The following is a 23154-nucleotide window of genomic DNA, read 5'->3' as shown; positions in this document are numbered from 1 at the left end:
AGCGCAGAGTAGATAGCCTGACTTTGAGTTCCAATGCCACACCATAGTTTCTGCCTTTGAGTATCTGTGTTCCAGGCTGGTTGGACAACAGCTGGAGGATCACCATTGATATTGTCTTCAGGTCTCTTACACAAAGACAGATGCTGCATCGTGATCAACCCCAGGGGACCTTGCAACTGGACTTTGCTTCAACATTCATCTGGAAGTACCTCTATTATACATACCTGGGTAGATGTTCATAATTCTACCAGGACTTGTACATTGGATGTGTTTCTTAAATAAGAGGCCCAGTCCTGGGTGGAGACACTGACAACTTTTGTAAAACAAAACTCACTCCTTCCACTTAGAAAAAGTTCTGGTTTTCTTATTTACCTAAAGGTTTAGCACCATATCCTGTTTGGGGAGGGCCATTTCTCATAATTCCCAAAAGAGGACTACAAATATGCACAGGAAGGTATAGAGCTCAGTTAGACTGCATCAGAACATCTTACACACTGGACTTTTCCTGATATCTCATACTGACTGGCATCAATGAGAATAATTATCTTTTTTCTTTTTACGGTTGAAGTCACAGTTTTCTCTAAGTTGGGGAAACCCTCTTCTATCTAGGAATTAAATGTCTGGCAAAAATATTTCCAGCAAGGTGGGTCTGTGTGCACTCCATGGGATATAATATAGGGACACTACGGTTTTGCTTACTTATAGTGACTTGTTTGCTGCCAACTTTAGTCTCCCAGCACCAAATCAGTTTGACACTTTAATAATATGAAAGGTCTAAATAATTCATCCTATTGGTTTTAGCAAGAGATAGTGATGAATTATTAAATGATTTCAAGCACTCTGCAGGCAGTCTACTTTCCGTGCTGTGCCGGAGTGCCCCTTTGGGCTTTTCCCGGCTGATTATTCCACACTTTTAAGCATGTACTGTGACCTTCCATCGCACATTGATGTATGTTTAAATTAATCATAGGCACTGGATCCAAGAATCTTAGATTTTCATCCTGATCTTGTTTCCAAATAGAAAACTGATAAATATATACCCCTAGAAAGACTTCCTCTGAGGCTTGCTTTGCTATTACCTTCCTATCTCTTTCATCACATCACCCAGTCTACCATCATTTCTAGAGGCTCTAACAACTTTGTGCACATTTAATTAAAACCTGCAAAAAAAAAAAAAAAAAAACATGAATACAGGTAAGACACAGATACCAAAATTATTTTACCTGCCTAAAGGCTTGCAAATTCATAAACATACTGTTCTGAACCATGCTCCATCCCAGTAAGGCTCCATTCACACTAGCGTTTTTTTTTTAAGCTCAAAAAACACTGTAAAAAATGCTGGCAATAGCATTATTTAGTAGCGTTTGTGTTTTTACAGTACAAATAAAAAAAAAAAGAAAAAGAAAAAGCGGTTAGTAGCATTTTAGTAGCATTTAAGAGCATATAAGAGCGTTTAGCTTTTTTTTATGCTGGAAAAGCTCAAAAAACGCTAATAGCCTAAAGTAATGCGCATGGACATATAGGATAACACTATTTAACTTCTAGAAACAGAAAAAAATGCTATTAACAGCTTCTAGGAGCTTAAATAAACGCCAGTGTGCCTGGAGACTAAAACATTATTACTATAATTACAGTATTAACAAATTGGATCATTTCGGATCTCCACTCGCATTTGGATTATTTACAAATATTTGTACAAATGTATGCTTCTTGATAAAATGGAAGCTGTTAAACATCAAGAGCCCCTTACTAAAATGTTCTTTGATACTTGGACCCCATACCTGCTCCATATCCTGACATCTACACAGCTGAGAGAACTTATTTTGTTTAGATGTTCTCGATGGTATAATTTAGAGTAACTGAAAGGCTCTTTGGGCCTCTTTGAATTTTGTGATTAGAGTAGTTTTCTGTAATGATGGGTATATTTTAATCTGCACGATTTTCTATATTTGGAACAGAATATGCATGATATTTTGATATGTATCTTTTAACTCATTTTCATTTGTTGAGGCAGAAGGGTGTTGTTTGTCTGAGTGGAGAGTGGGTGAATATTTTTGATCTATATAATTTTCTTTTGAAAGACATAGGGAGTCTAATGGCATAGCATACAGGTTGATGCCCTTTGCCAGGAATTCTACTTACTATATGATATGTGTTTGTAGTTGTTTCTTTTTTTTATCATGAGTATGTACTTTGGTTACTACAATTTCTGTGTAATTTATATGTTATAATTATAATAATATATTTGTTATATGTTTTACATATGCAAAAAAATTACCATACCTGTTAGAACTTGCAAAACTGTAGAATGTGGGGTTGATTTACTAAAACTGGAGAGTGCAAAATCTGGTGCAGCTGTGCATGGTAGCCAATCAGCTTCTAATTTCAGCTTGCTCAATTAAGCTTTAACGAAACCCCCCCTCCAAAAGAAAACTGGAAGCAGATTAGTTTTTATGCAGAGCTGCAGCAGATTTTGCATTCTCCAGTTTTAGTAAATCTACCCCCTCTGTGTCACAGCCCCTCCTCCTGTCTGCTCATTAGACCAGTGTTTTTCAACCTTTTTTGTGCAAAGGCACACTTTTTTCATGAAAAAAATCACGAGGCACACCACCATTAGAAAATGTTAAAAAAATTTACCTCTGTGCCTATATTGACTATATATAAAGTAATTCTCTTGAATAGGAATCAAACACAAAGAAATTATTTTATAATTACTTTATTATGAAATAATAAAGTATTTTATAATTGGACCCGGGGGCCGGACCAAGAGTAGATGAATGATGTGTATGTGTCATCCATAGTAAGTATAGTAATATTCCCCCATAGTAAGCATAGTAATTAATCCCCCATATAGTAATTCATCCTCCATATAGTAATTCATCCCCCATAGTAATTCATCCCTCATATAGTATTTCATCCCCCCATATAGTATTTCATCCCCCCATATAGTATTTCATCCCCCCATATAGTATTTCATCCCTCATATAGTAATTCATCCCTCATATAGTATTTCATCCCTCATATAGTATTTCATCCCTCATATAGTATTTCATCCCCCATATAGTATTTCATCCCCCCATATAGTATTTCATCCCCTCATATAGTATTTCATCCCTCATATAGTATTTCATCCCCCCATATAGTATTTCATCCCTCATACAGTAATTCATCCCTCATATAGTAATTCATCCCCCATATAGTATTTCATCCCTCATATAGTATTTCATCCCCCCATATAGTATTTCATCCCTCATATAGTAATTCATCCCCCCATATAGTATTTCATCCCCCCATATAGTATTTCATCCCCCCATATAGTATTTCATCCCTCATATAGTAATTCATCCCTGATATAGTAATTCATCCCCCATATAGTATTTCATCCCCCCATATAGTATTTCATCCCTCATAAAGTAATTCATCCCTCATATAGTATTTCATCCCCCACAGTACTATTCCCCCCCCCCCCTTCTAGTAAGCCAAGTCCCCCGTGTCAATTCACTTACCTTTTGCGTTCCTCTCGCTGTCTTCCCGCGCCGTTCGGGTCTTCAGGGCGGACTGTGAGAGGAGCCTAGCTCCCCTCCCCTCACGTTCGGCACGCTGCCCCGCCTACACACATCCTGACAGCCACATCCGCAAGCCGGATTAAAAGGTCCGCGCGGACTTTTGGGGCTGCCAACCGAGAGGAGGCAGGGGAGCGGCCGACCGAGAGGAGGGAGGGGAGCAGGCGCCCGGCACACAGAAGAGCCGCATTAGACTGGGTAAAGAGCCGCATGTGGCTCGCGAGCCGCGGCTTGCCGACCACTGAATCATTAGATTCTAATGATTGGTCTATTTGTGAGCCGAAGCCACATGTTACAGATGAAATTGGAATTTTTCCCACGGCACACCAGACAATATCTCACGGCACACTAGTGTGCCGCGGCACAGTGGTTGAAAAACGCTGCATTAGACAACTAGTGAACACCACCCAGAGGCCTCTCCTAAACACCTGCTGCCCATTGGCCAACCGTGCAGACACTATCATTGCAAGCCTGATTTCATGTTTTAGTTGGCACATGATGGAGAGATTTTAGGTAACACTTTATTAACTAAAAACAGAATACAGGGATTTTTCGGGAATGCATATTTAAAAGCATGCATTAAAAAGATTGTATAGATTTTTAACCCACATACTGTACATGATAGTAACACCCAGTTTAACATCATCTAGGCACCCTGGATCCTCTATGTAGATTATGAGGTCAGAATCAAGTTTAAAGCTTAACTAAAAAACTAAAAAACAATAATATATATATCTATATAAAGCCCATGAGCAATTCTAAATTACCTAATAAAAAATCTATAAAATTAGATGGAAAAGCTGCCCACACCTACACATACTCATACAAATGGGCTAAATGACAAAAAACATGCAATATACGTACTGCGCTTCTCTCAGTGTTGCTCAATGCTAAATGAAAATATCTTTACAAACTCCCAATGTGAAATAGATATTATAAAATTATATAAAAAACAATGTGCACAAAAAACGAATACTAAATGTAGTCCATCTCCACAGCGTGATTCTTTCAATTCAAAATGACTTGTGCTGTTCAAATCTTCCTCTTATCATATACAGGATACCTCCACCAACACCGACACCAGTTGTGCTCTCACCTGGAATTATTGGCCAGAAATAGCTTGCGCTCATTATATGGACATATATTAGTGGTATAACTTCTATCAAGACTTTCCTTCACTGCAGATTCAGCTCCTTCCTCCTCCTGCGCTCAGCGCACAAATAATGCGTGTCGGCATGTTTACATGCACTCGTGACACATGTTGGCACCAGATGAGCTATTTAAACTGGGCCAATGCTCAAGATCAGTGCTGCTTTGTCTTCAGCCTTCTGTGTATTCAAATTCCACTTGCTGATCCAGCTTGTCCTGACTACCCTCTGAACTCTACCTGCACTGCTGTGCTACATTGGCTTCTGCTTCATTGATCGGCTTCAGACCTGGCTTGTACCCTGATGTCATATCTGCCCGTGCCCCTATACCTAATCTGTCCTGCCTGTGTATGACCTGGCCTGCCTGACTCTGCTACTTTGCCTGCTGTCACCGGTACCTGCCTACCACCCTGCTGTTCCTGCTGATATACATGTGCCTACTGTCTCCAGTACCCGTCTATTTCAGTCTGCTGCCCGGCTACCTGCCAGTCTGCCTGCCTTACTGAAGATCCCTGATGACTTTATCTGCCAGTATGGACACTTGCTCCGGTGTTTAGCTGCAGGCGTAATGCACAGGTACACCATCCAGTCCCTATGACAGCAGTCTTTCAAGCTCTGTGAGAGGCTAACAGCTGGATGGTGCACCTAGCGGTACTTTCGTTTAGGGCAGTATGAGGGACAAACACCTGGAATGCAAACTGCTTGCGCTCTGAGAATTCATCCCTGGGTGTATACTGCCCTAAATGTAAGCACTGTTAGGTGCATGTCGAGCTCCGTCCAGCAGCTGTTAGCTTCTCAGTGTTTGACAGGCTGTCGGTAGCAGGGCTGAACGATGCAACTGCCCTCAGTACACAGCTAAACAACCAATATACATGAGGCCTAATACAGAAAGTTTGGAGTTTATGTAATGCCCTTTTTCTTTAAAAAAGTTGAAATGTCATTAATATTTATAGGTCTCGCTCTATGCCAGGGGCGGACTGACAACTCATGGGGCCCCCGGGCAATAGGGGATCATGGGGCCCCTGTGTCCTTGCTCACACTCAAAAAAGCCTATAAAAAAAGGTACCAGGGGCATTTTCTGGGGCCCCCTACTGACCCGTGCCCGAGTGACTGAATGGTCAGTCCGCCCCTGCTCTATGCACATCTCTGCACTGCCATACTAAAGTGTATGTAAGCCGAAAAATGTAGAATATACATCATGTTATGGGTCCCTAGAAATGGAAACAAAAACAACTGCGTCAATGTGCTTCTGGCAGGCTGCTTAAAGTGCAACTTTTCCCATAGCAACTTGATAAAAAAAAATGTTCTTTAGCAAGGAATATTCATTCCACATTAATTACACTACTAAAATTAATGAGTGATGTAATTTGTCCCCAGCATTGCTCCTGTTCCTTTTTGCTGAATGCTGCCATTTTGCTTAAGCCCAGAGCCCCTGAGCAGCAGTAACTCTTTAGGCTGTCAGCAGTTTGGTCTCTACTGGCTCTGATTTTCGGCGCAGCGCCAAGAATAGAGAGCAACTGAGCATATGCAGAGCAGGGTCAGACAGTGCAGCTATGTTTAAATGTTTTACCTGCAAAAGAGGCCAGCCTGAAGTGATTTATCAGGATGTAATTTTCTGAGTAAAGTTGAAGAGAGGCCTGAAAAGCATCACAACAGTTTTATGTAAGCTTGTAATAAAAGCTAAATTTTACTGTGGAAACACAATGACCGGAATGTCTAAATTTTCTCTTTTCTCAAGCAGTGAACATGCAGTCCACACACCTGGAAATAGAATCCTTTTGAGCAGGTGAGCTGTAATTTTCTTTTTTTCTTTTTTGTAAACCGTCACAATGAACTTCTCTTATTTGCTCCAATTTGGTCTGTTAAATATATCATTGAAAGAGTTTTGTTATATTAGTTTCATAAGTGCAATAAAATACCTGTTGATCTTGTAAGTAATCCAGTGCTGCCTGTGAACTTTAAAATGAAAACAGTCTGTGCATTCTGCACTGTCATTAGCCCTGCCCAGTTCTCTCTGTGAACTACAGAATACTTCCTCCTAAGTTACTGGATGGGGAAGTGTTCTGTTGTCCTAATACACTTCCTATCCTATGAAGTGAACACACTTCCTGCCCTAGGTGTTGTCATCCAAGAACAGGAAGTAAATGTTTGGCAGAATTACCAGGTGAAAATAAAGGAACATAGTCTGAAAAAAGACAACTAATTTGACCATCACATCTAATCTACACTATATTACATTTTTTTGTCATAGGTTTAGATATTTAACCACTTCAAGTCCGGACACTTTTACCCCCTTCCTGCCCAGGCCAATTTTCACACTTTGAATGACAATTGCGTGGTCATGCAACACTGTACCCATATGAATTTTTTAGCATTTGTTTGAGACAGATAAAACTTTAATTTGGTGGTATTTATTCACCACTGGGATTTTTATTTTTTTTGCTATATAAATTAAAAAGTCCAAACATTTTTTTAAAAAAGTCTTTTTCTTATACAATTTTGCAAATAAATAATCTGTCTTCATAAATCTTGGCCAAAATGTATTCATCTATCTTTTTAGTAAAAAAAATAACCCAAATTAGTTTATAACCAAAAATTATATATATTTTTTTATTTTTTTTACATTTTTGTATATATATTTTTTTAAATATACTGTCACCCTAGCAGTACAGTGTCACCATAATGATGAAGATTTTTTTTACACCGATTGCTTTTACACCCATAAAGGCTGTAAAAGCAATCATTTCTCCTTCTCTCTGGCTGCATTCTTGCAGCCATTTAGAAATACTGTGAGAGCTGTGATTGGCCAATCAGTGATCACATGAATTGGGACCGCACGCAGAGGTCCCATACAGAGATCGGTGTTCCGGAGGACACAGTGGGCACCGGATTGCAGTGCCGTATGCTCCCATGAAGCGTGCACAGGCTGAAAATGCAGGTGCTGTTTATGAATGGCAACCTGCTCTTGCACTGCTACTGTCCGGCCGTTTATATACATGGGCCGGACAGGAAGTGGTTAAAGTGTATTTCTACTTTTGCAGCCAAATTGGGATTATCTTTATAATTGTTGTTGTCCCCATCTTTAACCACTTGCACTCCAGAGGACTTCCTTCCGTTACGGCGCTACGTTACTTTAACTGACAACTGCGGGGTCATGCAAAGATGCACCCAAATTAAATTTACATCCTTTTTTTCCCACGAAGAGAGCTGTCTTTAGGTGGTATTTTATCACCTGTGCGTTTTTTAATTTGTTAAAAAAAAAAAGCCTGACAATTTTGAGAAAAAAACCTATATTTTTGACTTTTAAAAAAACAAATATTAGTGAAGCGCTTCACATAAAAAACTAAATAAGTAAGTACAATGATATAAAAATACATGTAAAGTGACCACACTGTATTGAAAGGTATTGATAACTAGTGCTAAATAATCCCCCCAAAAAATATATAAGTGCCAAGTGCTGAAAGTGCAAAACAGGTCATGCGTTTGCTGACTGGATCGTGCCAAAATACAATATATGCACAGTAAACATAATAATACACAATAACATTGCACACTCTAACTGAAAGTGACAGGTGCTCAGTATAAGTATGAATATTAGTTAAAAGTAAAATCCACAATAAAGTGCAATAACAAAGTGCTAAACATATCATGTGCAAACAAACACCGTGATGTCAGTGCTTCAATTCTTCACTCCAAACATGATGCGTGTTAGCATGCCACAAGTGTATATCGTAATCCAAAAGTGGCTAAAGTGCCTCCTCACCTTAACCATGTGACCCCTAAGGGCCACAATGCTTTAGGTAATATAACTCCACCCGACTGGGGATCTCTGTAATAATACTCCTGTAGTACCACTCGATGTCCTCTGCCAGGTCACTTATGCCATCAGATGGTAATATCCCCGGGATAATCACAAGGCCATAGAGAGGTAGACAAAGAAAGCCTCCATAGTGAAATGCCGTTTATTCCATATAGCAGATGAAAACAAGCCAAAAGAGAACACTCACAGTATAGCAGATCTCATACAGCAGGTCTCCCATGTGCTGTGGGTGTACTGCAAGGTGCTGGGTGTTCAAAGATGGCGTCTGACGGAAATGTGTAACCGGAAGTACGTCACTGTGCTCTACGCGTTACTCCACGATGTCACGTGGCTTCATCAATATATTTTTATATTTTTGAGTTTTGCTATTAAACATGTCCAGTAAAAAAATAAAAAAATAAAAAATTTTGTCATAAATTTAGGCCAAAATGTATTCTGCTACATGTCTTTGCTAAAAAAATCCCAATACGTGTAAATTAATTGGTTTACGTGAAAGTTATAGCGTCTACAAATGGCGGTATATATACTGGGATATTTTATTTTATTTTTGCTAGTAATGGTGGTGATCAGCGACTTATAGCGTGACATTTTGACACTGGAGGGAATTGACTTGGTGTCACAGACATCCCCAGTGACGCCAATATAGTGATCAGTGCTAATAAAAAGCACGGACACTGTACTAATGGCACTGGGAAGGAAGGGGTTAACATTTGGGGCAATCAAAAGGTTAACTGTGTGCTTTTTTACTTGGTGCTGTGTCTTTGTGCTTCACTGTAAGCACGCTGCTTTGCACAGCCATGCAAAGCAGGGTGCCGGAGCTGACAGGGAGGAGAACGTTTTTGTTTACTAACAGTTCTCCCCCCATCGGAGATGCTCGGCAATCACCGGGCACCGGCGAGTAATTACCGTCTGGGACCTGGTGATTGACAGCCGCGGCCATGAATGGTGGCACTGATAGGCCGCGCCCCCTACTATATATATATATATATATATATATATATATATATATATATATATATATATATATACACACACGTGATTTTGCGCACCCATGCCGCCCTGTAGCAGTATTTCTTCTATAGAGCGGACAGGCAGCGGTTGAAAACTGTGGTTTACCTTATTTAGATGCTCTATTCTGGACCCTCAACAAGTAAAAATTTTAGGTAGTTAGGTAGTTTTCTTTGTTTATGGGGGGGGGGGTGCAGAAGGGGGCAGGGCAGTTGTGGTTGCCATAATTAACCCCTGTCTGTACTGTGCAGGCATATGTTCATTATCAATGGTAATGAGATTTGAACACTGCCTGTCCTAACAAAGGGTTAATGGTGTAAATGCTGTTTCTTGCACTGTGTGAAGACAGATTTGGGACAGGCTCACTATCACTTTCCTAAAAAACCTTGCAGTCAGCCATGACACCTCATCCTGAGTACCATCTTAAAACAGTAAGAAATATATATATATATATATATATATATAATTTTTTTTTTTTTAAATGTAGGCATGCTGTGTGAATGGGAAAACATAACAAACATACTGTTGGCTTTTCTCAAATTCGACTGCCAAAGTGGTAATACACTTTTAGTAACCCTGGAGGCACATGGTGGGGTCCCATCACCTAAATGAAGCTAAACTGGACATACTGTACTGTTTTTTCCTCTGTAGAATACAGTTAACATTCAAAGATGTGAAGATATTAAGGTCAATTCACCCTCCTCAACAATGAACAATCAAACATTTCAACATTTCACTAGCAGGCTGCTCTTAACCTCAGTCGAAGAAACCATTTCTACAGCCATTTGAAGCTACAGCAGGAATTGGATAAAAATGCCGCAAATGAGCCACTTACACGGAACAGAGGGAATTTGGCAGGAAAATATTTTGAATACGGCAGATGTGTGAAAGCTTAACAAGGCACCAACTCAAATGACAGAGCTGGATGGCAGCTCGTATGGCAGCACATAATTTAGCCCGTCTTCTAGAGGCGACGGTGGATCTGACAGCATCGTGCCTAATTTTTTTCTGTCAAAACAATGTGGCAGCTGGCCAGTGGACATCTGCTATATGGGAACAGAGGAACTTACGGTGGGAGCAATTGTATGCATTGCCTCTGACTGCCCCCTGTCTGCAGACCACTGAAGGAGAACAGCAATCAATAGGAATCACCAGTGAATTTACATTTGACTGTGTATTTGATATGAACAAAAGGGCCACACACCTATGATGCCCCTTAGATTCAACAGCAAACACTGCATCCTTCCACCTAAGTTTCCCCAAAGCATTTCACCCATACAATGCTTAAAGTGTATGTAAATCCTCACCTTGTAAAACAACCCTTTTTTAAGTGATTACATACCCTCTGTTCTCAGCTGCATAGAGAGGTGGAGGTGGAGAAACAGGAGCACACTGGTCCTAACAGTGAATATCTGTGCGGGAAGAAAGGGTGTCAAAACAAGCCTGATCATTGGAGGAGAGCAGGCTGAGTTCCCAGCACAGCCAGCAAACTGACTGCTGTGCTCTCCTATCTAGTGTGATCAGTTTTTAATAGGAAAGCAGAGAGACTGGCAGGAATACCAGGGATTTCACACAAAGAAGCAATACAAAAAAGACAGAATATTTTTACATACAAGTCCATGGTACAGAAGGCACATATCAGGAATATGAAGCGTTGGGTTTACGTATTCTTTAACTGCAGATCTTAACAATTAAGCCCAATGCGGTTAAAACGCATTAGCTGGGTTGTCCTAGATGAAAGAATGCAATGTGTGCTGTGCTGTCTGTTCAAGCTGGATCTAAGGGACATCATAGGTGTGCAGCCCCTTGGATTCTATGTCCAATGTGTGTGATGGCACTGGAACGATAGAATGAAGAATTATTTGGACTTACATCCTGCGCTAGGGACTATACCTTGTGCTCTCTTACATTATGAAAGGAATATTACAATGAATATAATGCACAAACAAATAAAATAAAAATTACAGTGAATATAATACCCAAACAAATAATAATGACAAATGATTGGCTGCTGCTCCTACCTAGGGTTCTGACCCTTAAAGATTGTATTTATTTATTTATTTCAGGTACTTATATAGCGCCGTCAATTTACGCAGTGCTTTACATATATATTGTACATTCACATCAGTCCCTAACCCTCAAGGAGCGTACAATCTAAAGTCCCTAACTCACATTCATGCATACACATACTAGGACCAATTTAGACAGGAGCCAATTTACCTACCAGCATGTCTTTGGAGTGTGGGAGGAAACCGGAGTACCTGGAGGAAACTCATGCAGTCACAGGGAGAACATGCAAACTCCAGGCAGGTGGTGCCGGGGTTGGGATTCGAACCATCGACCCTAGTACTGCCAGGCGGAAGTGCTAACCATTTAGCCACTGTGCTGCCCATAAAGATGATTAAGTATTGATAGGTGAGCTTTGCCCAGTTAAATCATGATAACCAACGTACGCTCCACCGACCAGATGTGACGTTGTAAGCCTTTGGTGACGTCACATCTGGCCGGTGGAGCGCACACTGATGCGTCACTTTCCGTCCAGCATTTATGGTTGGAATCAACTATATATGACTGCACTCCTGTGGCCACTGATTTGAGATACATCATTACCTGGAGAGGATACCACTACTAAGGAGGACCACAAGCCCAAGCAGAACTGGAAGTCTTTTCACAAGCGCATTAGACTGTAATATATATTTAAGAGTCCATAAAAGTTGGTGAGCGAGTGGGATCCCTGGCGGGGAGCACAGCATGTGAAATGGCAATACATTTAAGAAGAATAGCACATTGGCACAAATAAGAGACTTCACTTTATTGCACAAGTTTATTTATGGACTTGAATTGGTGGCATTGCATATTATTGTATATTTTTGCTTATCATTATATAACCGGGCAGCGCTCACCTATTAATACTTAGTCAGAAGTAAGAATTGGCTCCAATGGATCTAATGTAAAAGAAGCAAATCCATGATTCAAGTCTAATGTAGATGGACCCTGTCCTGGTCCTAACCTACTACCTCTCTGACAGCGACACAAGGAAGCATGGTACAAAAGCTGATCTCACTTAACCACTTGCCCTCCTGAGGATTTACCCCCCTTCATGACCAGGCCATTTTTTGTGTTACAGCACTGCATTACTTTAACTGACAATTGCGCAGTCATGCAATGCTGCACCCAAATGAAATTGACGTCCTTTTTTCCCACGAATAGAGCTTTCTTTCGGTGGTATTTGATTGCCTGTGCGGTTTTTATTTTTTGCGCTATAAGCAAAAAAAGACCGACACTTTTGAGAAAAAAAAACAATATTTTGGACTTTTTGCTATTAAACATATCCAGTAAAAAAATAAAAAAAAAATTCATCATAAATTTAGGCCAAATTGTATTCTGCTACATGTCTTTGCTAAAAGAAATCCCAATACGTGTAAATGAATTGGTTTACGTGAAAGTTATAGTGTTTACAAATGGCGGTATAGATAATGGCATTTTGTTTTCTTTTCTCTTAGTAATCGCGGCGATCAGCAACTTTTAGTGGGACTGGGTCGGACATTCTGACACTGGGGGGAACTAACTTGGTGTCACTGACACCCCAGTGACACCAATACAGTGATCAGTGCTAAAAAAAAAAAAAGCAGTGACACTGTACTAAAAGTGTTGGGCAGGAAGAGGTTAATGTGAAGGGCGATCAAAGGATTAACTGTGTGCTGGGAGTGTTTAATTAGGGGGCGGGGGGGTGTGTTCTTCACTGTAAGCACACTGATCGGGATGGCTGTACTGTGCACAGCCATCCAGAGCAGTGTGCTCAAGCTGACAGGGAGGAAGATGCTTGGTAATCACCAGGCACCTGCGGGTAATTATCAGCCGGGACCCAGTGATTGACATCTGCGGCTGAAAACAGCGGTGTAGGTAGGGCCCCCTACCCGGACATGCAAAATCAGGTACATATATGTGATTCTGTGCACAGGTGCTGCCCTGTTGCAGTATATCTGCTATATGGTGGTCCTTACGCGGTTTAAGGACTTAGAAGAGGTCACTAAAGTTACAAAATTTCTCGTACCACAGAATACAACTTTGTATGTAATTTATTGTGTTGTATAGTAGTGTATTCTTTTGTTTCTGAGCATGCATGGTTTGGTCTCTCGATTTTTTTGGGACGAATACTGTGCTGATTAAACGAAAATCATTTGCACTGTTATCGTACGAGAAACATTTTCCTTGTTACTTCAGATATTTCCGCATGAGCTGTAATGATTGGCTGTTGAAAGCTCTGTACTAACGACCAGATTATTATTGATGCCTCTAAAAGCAATTTTTGTCAACCGATTTTCTGATTGTGTGTACAGGGCATTAGCTAACAATATTTCTGGGGGAACGCAGTTTCGGCACCTCCAGCACTGAATGTATGTAAGGGCAAGGGGTCCTGGGTGTGTTGGAAGGTCTATCCATGCCTACTACTGGAGAATCTATTGTCACTGGTGGGGATCTATTTTTGCATGGCGGTCTATTGTTGCAGGTGGGGGATCTATTGTTGCTGGGGAGGTCTATTGTTGCTGGTGGGGATCTATTGTTGCTGGGGAGGTCTATTGTTGCTGGTGGGGATCTATTGTTGCCGGGGAGGTCTATTGTTGGTGGTGGGGGATATATATTGTTGCTGGGGAGGTCTGTTGTTGCTGGTGGGGGATCTATTGTTGCTTTGGAGGTCTATTGTTGCTGAAAGGGATCTATTGTTGCTTGGGAGGTCTATTGGTGGTGAAGGATATATTGTTGCTGGGGAGGTTAGTTGTTGCTGGTGGGGGATCTATTGTTGCTTTGGAGGTCTATTGTTGCTGAAAGGGATCTATCGTTGCTGGGGATCAGTTGTTGCTGAAAGGGATCTACTGTTGAGACAAGAAGGTCTATTGTTGCTGGTTCCTGGAAAGTCTATTGATGCTGGCTGCTGGGAGATCTGTTGTTGCTGCTTGGGGTTTATTGTTGCTAGGGTGGTATTTTGTTCCAGCGGTCCATTATTCCTGGGGGTCGGTCTATTGCTGACTTCTGCAGGGGATCTATTTTACCGCTTTTCTTGTTATCATTAACAAATTTCATGCAAATTACTGATCACCTCAGAATGACTCTATATTCTATAAAAACTGGGAGCTGGGTAGGGGGATGGAACCATTGGATGGTGCTCGGAGGTAGGTAGGGGGCAGAGGCAAGAAGTGACTCAGAAGTGTGAAGTTCCTATTTTTTGAGAAAGAAGGCCTGCTTTTGATGATGTATTTAGCACAACAAAATTGATCACATAAGAGAAGTACTTTTTTTTAGGGTATATTATAAACACTTTACATTTTTTTTATTTGATACCATAAGAAAGTGTCTGACCTCACAGTTAACATTGACATAGGACACTAAAAATTCTACTATTCTAAAATTCTGTATTCTAAATTATTACATATTGCTGTTGGATAATATAAGGTGGAACACTCATCTAAACCCCTTTTTTTAAATGGTCTAAAGGCAGAGGTTCTTTATCTTAATGCATAAAATGAATTATGGTAAAAAAAAACCCCATGTGTGCAGTTCCCCCCTGAGCCCCCCACTCCCTCCCCCCCTTATCCTTACCTGGGCCCGATGTTGATCCAGTGCTTGTGCCTCTCCTCACTGGTGCAGGGACAGCAGCGGGAGCCAGTGGCTCCCGCTGCTGTCAATCACAGCTTGCTGTGAGGGCACACAGTGGGGGAAAGGGGGAGCCAGGAGCGTGGAAAGACTTGAATCGGGGGTTGCTCTGTGCAATAGCATTGCATAAAGCAGATAAGTATACCATGTCTGTTATTTTAAAAAAAAAGTTTCCTTTTACAATCACTTTAAGTTTTGGGTAAAGCAGGGAAGAAATATAACCTCTGGAAGGCTTCTATTGCTGCCTCTGATTTCTTCTCAATTCCTGTCCTGATTACACAACAGAAGATAAGAATAAATGTAGCTGTCTCCAAAACAAGTGCCCCATTGAAATAACCCCCCCCAACCCAATTCAATTGCCCTGACAACAATTAACGGGATAGAAAGTGAGGTTCCATTCTTCCCAAGGGCACAAAATAAAAACCTGACAGAGTCTCATTCTTTCAGAAATTTCCAGAATGTATTGGTCGAAATGTAGCTTTGCATAAAAAAGTGGTCCAGAAATCTTTATAGGTTAGCAAAAAGGAACTTGCTTATTTGGCACAACATCCTGTCAAAAGGAGTTAAATCAGCTGTGCCGTCATAAACTTTTCATGGTGCACCTGGAATGAAACTTGTGAACACATTGCCCTGCGGCGTACACATAAATACTTTTCAAAGCTCTGGATAAATTAATGATACTATAAACTCTTCAAGTAGCCCTGCAGAAAGGTCCAAGCTACGTGCCTGGCTGTCAACATGACCCTCTAGCTTAAGGTCCTGAAATCACTAACTGAGAACAGTATGCAGTCCAAGGATATATATACTACTTCCATAAGATGGTAATGATGGTACCGAGTATCACACCCCACAATCTCTCCTGCCTTCTAATAGGATCCTCACTTCTGTACCTGAGGACATTCCAAACTCCATGTTAAAACACAGGATAATATTGCAAGGGTGGCAAATACAGTGGGGATCGAAAGTTTGGGCACCCCAGCTAAAAATTTATATTAATGTGCATAAAGAAGCCAAGAAAAGATGGAAAAATCTCCAAAAGGCATCAAATTACAGATTAGACATTCTTATAATATGTCAACAAAAGTTAGATTTTATTTCCATCATTTACACTTTCAAAATAACAGAAAACAAAAAAATGGCGTCTGCAAAAGTTTGGGCACCCTGCAGAGTTAATATCTTGTACTGCCCCCTTTGGCAAGTATCACAGCTTGTAAACGCTTTTTGTAGCCAGCCAAGAGTCTTTCAATTCTTGTTTGAGGTATCTTTGCCCATTCTTCCTTACAAAAGTCTTCCAGTTCTTTGAGATTTCTGGGCTGTCTGTCACGCACTGCTCTTTTAAGGTCTATCCATAGATTTTCAATTATGTTGAGGTCAGGAGATTGTGAAGGCCATGGCAAAACCTTCAGTTTACGCCTCTTGATGTAATCCCCCGTGGATTTCGAGGTGTGTTTAGGATCATTATCCATTTGTAGAAGCCATCCTCTCTTTAACTACAGCTTTTTCACAGATGGCATCAAGTTACCATCCAAAATTTGCTGAAATTTTATTGAATCCATTTTTCCTTCTACTCGTGAGATGTTCCCTGTGCCACTGGCTGCAACACAACCCCAAAGCATGATTGATCCAACCCCATGCTTAACAGTTGGACAGAGGTTCTTTTCATTAAATTCTGTGCCCCTTCTTCTCCAAACGTACCTTTGCTCATTCTGGCCAAAAAGTTCAATTTTAACCTCATCGGTCCACAGAACTTGTTTCCAAAATGCATCAGGCTTGTCTATATGTTCATTTGCAAAGTTCAAACGATGATTTTTGTGGTGAGGACGTAGAAGAGGGTTTCTTCTGATAACTCTTCCATGAAGACCATATTTGTACAAGTATCTCTTTATAGTGGAATAGTGACCACAACTCCAGTGTCTGTCAGATCTTTCTGGAGGGATCGTGCAGTCAAACGTGGGTTTTGAATTGTTTTTTTCACAATCCTGCGAGCTGTTCTGTCTGATATTTTTCTTGGTCTTCCAGATCTTGCTTTAACTTCCACTGTTCCTGATGACTGCCATTTCTTAATTACATTCCGAAAAGAGGATATTGACATCTGAAAACGCTTTTTAATCTTCTTATAGCCTTCTCCAGCTTTGTGAGCGTCAACTATTTTCAGTTTCAGTTTTCTAGACAACTGCTTAGAAGAACCCATGGTGCTGATTGTTGGGGCAAGGTCAGATGAGTCTGGGCATTTAAAACCTTTGAGATTGACATCACCTGGTCTTCCCAGACGATGATTGAGAACAATCCATGACACTGGCAGGTCCCAGCTTTGCAAAGGGGGCAGTGCATGCTATAAATTCTGCAGGGTGCCCAAACTTTTGCAGACGCCATTTTTTCATTTTCTGTTATTTTGAAAGTGTAAATGATGGAAATAAAATCTAACTTTTCTTGACATATTATAAGAATGTCTAATCTGTAATTTGATGCCTTTTGGAGATTTTTCCATCCTTCCTTGGCTTCTTTATGCACATTAATACAACATTTTAGCTGGGGTGCCCAAACTTTCGATCCCCACTGTAGGTGAGTTTAATAGTGGTGTTCTTAGCATGCCACGGCAAATACGCATAGGAGCATGGATTGATGGGGTTCAAGCTTGCAGAGCGGTAAACTGTAATAAACTATTTAAAGTGTTACTAAACCCACAACAGTAAAATCAGTCTGTATATGCAGTAAAGCATGCTGGTTATACTCACTGTGAACCTAAGGGGTTAATCCTCTGCATTGTATAAAAAGGATGTTTGGTCCTGTTTTCTCTGCCCCTCCTTTTGTACAAATGTCCACCTGATAAGGCAGACTGAACACGTAGTCACACGCACATGCTCAGTTTAATGTGTATTGCTAGAGAGGTTTTTTTTTTTCTTGGGAGGGTGCATGTGATCAGCACAGGGCCAATCAGTACTGGTCAAACAGAGGGTCAAGGGTTTTGCATCCTCCTAGAGCAGAAAGAAAACTCCTCCTACAAGCTTTAACCAGTGCTCTGCTGAAGTCACAAGACTTCTCTAACTGCTTATGAGAAAAGGTATTTAGCAGTTTATATTTACTAAAATAATTGCATTTCCATGTTCTGTGTACTGTGGGAGACCAGATATAGTGAATGCAGGATCCTGGGTTTAATAACACTTTAACTTATATAGAACACGTAGTCATATGCACATGCTCAATTTAGTGTGTATTGCTAGAGAAGGTTTTTTTTTTTTCTTGGAAGGGCGCATGTGATCAGCACAAGGCCAATCAGCACTGTCCAAACAGAGGGTCAGGGGTTTGGCATCCTCCTAGAGCAGAAAGAAAACTCCTCCTACAAGCTTTGATCAGTGCTCTGCTGGGCACTGATAGAAGTCACAAGACTGCTCTAACTGCTGATGAGAAAAGGTATTTAGCAGTTTATATTTACTAAAATAATTGCAATTCCATGTTCTGTGTACTGTGGGAGATCAGATATAGTGAATGCAGGGGCCTGGGTTTAATAAAACTTTAACATAAAATAATATATAGAAAATTATAGTAAACTAAATCCTTAAAACAAAACTCTAGCTTGACAATACATAGACTATATGGCCTCATGCACACAGGTCGTCTATTTAGCCCCTCTGATCATCAGACCTCCTATGAGGAGAAAAGCTGCTTAAAAAGCCTACCTAAAACCGCATATTGTACAAGCCTTTAGGCACGTCAAGCGTTTGAGTGTTAACAGATTTCATTGGCAAGAATATTAATTTATGCTGGCCTTTGGAATGCATTGAAGTGTTACTAAACCCACAACAGTATAATCAGTCTGTATATGCAGTAAAGCATGCTTGTTATACTCACTGTAGAACCTAAGGGGTTAATCCTCCACATTGTGTAAAAAGGCAGTGGTGTGATCCTAGTTTTTTTTGCCCTTCCTCTTGTTCAGATGTCCACCTGATAAGACAGACTGAACCCGTAGCCACATGCACATGCTCAGTTTAGTGTGTATTGCTAGATAATTTTTTTTTCTTGGGAGAGGGAATGTGATCAGCACAGGGCCAATCAGTACTGTCTAAACAGAGGGTCAGGGGTTTCGCATCCTTCTATAACAGAAAGAAAGCTCCTCCAACAAGCTTTAACCAGTGCACTGCTGAAGTCACAAGATTGCTCTAACTCAGCGGTTCTCAACCTGTGGGTCGCGACCCCTTTGGGGGTCGAACAACCCTTTCACAGGGGTCTCCTAAGACCATCAGAAAACACATATTTCCGATGGTCTTAGGAACCGAGACACCGCTCCTCTATCAGTCTCCAGGCGGGTCCGCCCACATGCAGATACGTCTACATTTCCCTGGACGCGATGTGTGCGCGGGATGACATGCCGCCCCTGTCATCTGGCCACATCCCCGGGATCACTCAACAGCTCCGCCTCCTCGCCAGTGATTGGCCGCTGGAACTGTAGCTCAGGAGAGGCACACAGGCAGCCAATCACCGGCGAGGAGGAGGAGCCGAGCAGCAGCACGAAAATCAAAGAAGATTGAGCAAGGGAGCGGCCGGAGAAGGAAGACAGCTGACAGGTAAGTGTCTGTAGCGTGCAGATTGTGCTGCTGCAGCCAGGTATGCTGGCTGTAGATGGGAGAGGGAGGGAGCAAGCCCAGACTGGAGCAGGAGTCAGCAAGGTAAGTATCATTGGTGTCAGTAGGAGGAATAGTGCCCCATCATTGGTGTCACTAATACCAATGATGGGGCACTATTCCTCCCACTGACACCAATGATGGGGCACTATTTCCCCCCCCCCCCCCCCACTGCTCCCCCCCCCACTGACACCAACGATAGGGAACTATTCCTCCCCCACTGACATCAACGATGGGGCACTATTCCTCCCCCCACAGACACCAACGATGGGGCACTACCCCCCCCCACTGACACCAATGATGGGGCACACATCCCCCCCACACTAGTATCAATGATGGGGCACTATTCCCCCCCCCCACTGACACCAATGATGGGGCACTATTCCTCCCACACTGACACCAATGATGGGGCACTATTCCTCCCACACTGACACCAATGATGGGGCACTATTCCTCCCACACTGATACCAATGATGGGACACTATTCCTCCCACTGATACCAATGATGGGACACTATTCCTCCCACTGACATCAGTGATGTGACACTATTCCTCCCACTGCAAAATTACAGTTATGAAGTAGCAACGAAAATAATTTTATGGTTGGGGGTCACCAAAACATGAGGAACTGTATTAAAGGGTCGCGGCATTAGGAAGGTTGAGAACCACTGCTCTAACTGCTGGTGATAAAATGTATTTAGGAGTTTATATTTACTAAAATAATTGCATTTCCATGTTCTGTGTACTGTGAGAGATCAGATATAGTCAGTGCAGGGTCTGGGTTTAGTAACACTTTAATGCTCAAACACGCCTAAGCGTGTCTAGAAGTTAGACGCATTTAGACAAGCTTAGACATGTTGCAAGTATTTTCTGCTCTTCAGCTCCTCTCCTGAATACGCTTTTGATGTTTTTTTCCAGCCTGTAAACATCTTTGTGTGCATGGACACATATGCTAACACAGAGGTGCTTTTACAGGCAAAACAAAAATGCTAAATATCTGTAAAAGTGGTGTTTTATTAAGACCAAAGTGCATGAGGCCTAAATGAGTAACAAATGTTTAAATGTTAGAAATGTTGTATACATGGACAACGAACAGGTAGTTGTCACAAAAGAAGGGCAACATATAAGCAGTTAATACTAAAGGGCAGCAAATAGGTAGCCGTTAAAAATCGTGTTCAATAAATAGGCAGGCAGGCTTCTAAGGCACAGTGGCTAAATGGTTAGCACTTCCGCCTGGCAGTACTTGGGTCGTTGGTTCGAATCCCAGCCACGGCACCACCTGCCTGGAGTTTGCATGTTCTCCCTGTGTCTGCGCGGGTTTCCTCCGGGTACTCCGGTTTCCTCCCCTACTCCAAAGACATGCTGGTAGGTTAATTGGATCCTGTCTAAATTGGCCCCAATATGTGTAGAAATGTAAGTTTGGGACCTTAGATTGTACACCCCTTGAGGGTTAGGGACTGATGTGAATGTACAATATATATGTACAGCTCTGCGTAAATTGACGGTGCTATATAAGTACCTGAAATAAATAAAATAAATAAAGTTAGGTCAAAAAACATTAAGCTGTTATAATATGCAAGCAACAAGTGAGCAGCCCTTTCAGTATGTAGCGTTACCCCTGCAGGGAATGCTTGTCAATGCTGGTCCCCAGTGGTTGCCCTGACCTTACAAGCCCCCCGACACCTCTGACGCTCTGGGTTCAGACATATTTCAACAGTATAGAATGAAAATGCAAGAGACACAATATTTTAGTAACACCTCTATGTTAAACTTGTTCAAAAGAGTATGCCACAGAAATAATAGGTTTAGGATATACAACTTCAGTTAACACATAAAATCATAACACCAGTAAAACAGAAATAATCAATTAGCAACGTTCAACAGATTATACAGTCATGAGCAGAAAGCTTCAACCATTTAATTGAAACACCAGCAGCAAGGGAGAAGAAAAGGCTTTTCTGCATTGTGTTGACCACCTGCGCCGCAGAATGCAGAGAATTATGTAAACATATACTCTGCTAAGAATCAATATAAGTATCCCAATTTGAATAGCAATGGCCTTGAAAGAGAAGAGGTCCCTTTCAATAGAGATTGTAATTTGAGTCCTGTGATCTTTAATGTTCCTGATATGGTGGTATCCATGGCCTTCTGCTAGCAATGGTGGGGGCTCATAAACATCAGTGAATACTGGTAATTCAATGAAATTAAAGAGACTGTGGTACTGCTCAAAGCAAAGATCTCCTGGTACTGAGGTGTAAAGGTGTCTGCATGCATTGTCTCTAGTTATGACAGAAAGAGGTTGCACATCCTCCCGCTCACCAATCCTATGGACAGCACAGCCTCCTAGCAACAGAGTTCTAGCTCAGACACTTGGCTGGCTGCAGGGATGTGCGGAGTTACAGTCTGATGGCCTGTCAGCACAGCTAGCAGATATGTCTGTGTAAAGACCAGATAATGACACTCCCGATGCAGAGAAGCTGATGCGATCCCGGTGTGGCAATCGGTGTCACTGATATGCAGAGTTCTGCAGCAGTAGGCCAGGAATCTACTCTGGAGGACAATGGCAGTCCCTCTGTGTTCAGCTCTGAATCCAACACCAAGAGAGAAAGTCCCTTGCTGCAGAATATATCTGCTTCCCCAGCATCCTCCTTGTTTGCCTACTCTCTGGTATTTGTAGTTCAATCAGCACTCAGTTTTACAGGATGTATTGGCTCTAGGACTACAGGTCCCAAGATCATCTGCTGTCAGAAAAACTGAATCCACTCTGCTAACAGGAAGTGATGTAGCAGCTCTAGTACTGGGCACTATGCGGAGAAAGGATTAACCATAGCCTCGTCTGTAAATGTCCCAGACTTGTAGCTGGAACCTGGCTACAAATATAATTACAATACAAAGTGTGGGCAGTAAACAGAAAGCCATTACTAAAGAATGGTAAACAAATAGGTAGCCATTAAAAAACTTGAGAAATACATTTGAAATTGTTACTATATGTGGGCAACCAAGATGGTTGTCTCATAGGATGAAAAATGGCAGTCTTCTCTTGGATTAAGTCCTGTGCAGGGTCCTGGAGCACAGAGGCTTTGTAGAGACTTGGGTGGGACGAAGCCTCCATGTTTGCTGACAACCAGTATCCTGATTGTGAGGTGAGCACAGCCCTATTAGTATGGGTACAGACAATAGTTCAGAGTTCCACCCTGGAGACAGGAGAGGGGTCTACTCATGAGTCAAGGTGAGTCAGTGCAGTGCAAACGTTTGCCTGATACAGAGAAGGGCCTGAGGGCAGAGCAGCAGTGCTCCAAGAGAAAACCAAAAGGGGTGCAAGTGTATTTGCTCTGGCAGAAGAAT

The sequence above is a fragment of the Staurois parvus genome, unplaced genomic scaffold (genome assembly GCF_062004578.1).
Source record: "Staurois parvus isolate SC_StPar_1 unplaced genomic scaffold, SC_StPar_1.0 ptg000009l, whole genome shotgun sequence".
Taxonomy (NCBI): domain Eukaryota; kingdom Metazoa; phylum Chordata; class Amphibia; order Anura; family Ranidae; genus Staurois; species Staurois parvus.
The sequence above is the reverse complement of the archived record's forward strand: the minus strand, read 5'-3'. Positions refer to the sequence as shown.